The sequence below is a fragment of the Suncus etruscus genome, chromosome 16 (genome assembly GCF_024139225.1).
Source record: "Suncus etruscus isolate mSunEtr1 chromosome 16, mSunEtr1.pri.cur, whole genome shotgun sequence".
In the NCBI taxonomy this organism is placed as follows: domain Eukaryota; kingdom Metazoa; phylum Chordata; class Mammalia; order Eulipotyphla; family Soricidae; genus Suncus; species Suncus etruscus.
In genome coordinates, this window is record NC_064863.1 from 22,106,332 (window position 1) to 22,107,627 (window position 1,296).

Sequence of the window (1,296 nt, forward strand, 5' to 3'; positions counted from 1 at the left end):
CCAAGATTGGGTAAGAGTACAAATCTCTGGTGATGGATGACTGCATAAAAGTCTGGTTTAGATACACAATGAAATAGCACTTGGTTATTTTTCCAAAAAAGATGAAATCATGGATATGGAGAGTATTATCCTGAGCAAAATGAGTCAGAGGGAGAGAGATAGACATAGAATGATCACACTCATTTGTGGGATATGAAAAATAGTATGGTTATTAATATCCAAAAACAATATAGACAAGGGCCAGGAGATGGTAGGAAGCTTGCCACAAATAGCAGGGGAGTGTATTAAGGGCAAAGAAGGGACCACTATGACAATGATAGTTGAAAATGATTACTTTGGACAAGAACTGGATGCTGAAAGGAGATAAAGTGATATGCATGAAACCCCTTCAGTAACGTATTGCAAACCACAATGTCTAAAAGGAAAAATAAGAAAGAGAGAGAGTAGAAAAAAAAATGTCTACCACAGAGACAGGCAGGGGAGAGGGTGGGAGGGAAACTAAGAGCATTGATTGATGATGGGAAATGAGCACCGGTGAAGGGTGCTGTACATTGTATTATTACTGAAACGCAATCATGAACAACTGTGTAACTATGTAAGTCATGGTGAATCAATTAAAGAATTCATTTATTAAAAAAAATAAAACATCCAAAACAAAAAGATGAAATTATGCCATTGCAACAACATAAATGTAGTTTGAGGTGATTATATTAAGAAAATGAGCCAGAAAAAAAAAACAAGGATAAGTAAATCACTCATTTATGGAATATTATAAAAGGCAAAGAGAGCTAGAAAGAGAATACAGAGAAAAGAATATTTTTTTCTGCATGTGGCCATCTCCAGTACCACATACAGTCCCCCAAGCACAAGCATGAGTGACCAGCTTGCCAAGAAAGATGACCCCCCCTGCCCTGAGACATGCCACATATGGTCTCCAAAACCAATAAGTAAATAGAAAATTCTGAAAAGCAAAGAAACAAGAAACCCTTTATATTTTTTTCATGAACCTTGACCCCTTATATTTTGACAATAAAAATTGGTTCCCCAGGGGTGGGTAGGAGAAGCAGTAAGCTAGTGGAGCTCAGTTGGTGAATGTATACAAGTTTTGGCAATAGGAAGGTTGTAGGATCGACACTTACCAAGGTGTGTGAGCCAGGAGGGCACCACTAAGCATTGTGAAGTTTTCAAAAAGGGGTCCTAAAAGAGGGTCCCAAACAGCTACATAAAACCAACAGAGCAAAGATGGTTTGGGGCCACCTCCTTGCTGCGCAAGAGATGCCAAGTGCCAGCAGCACA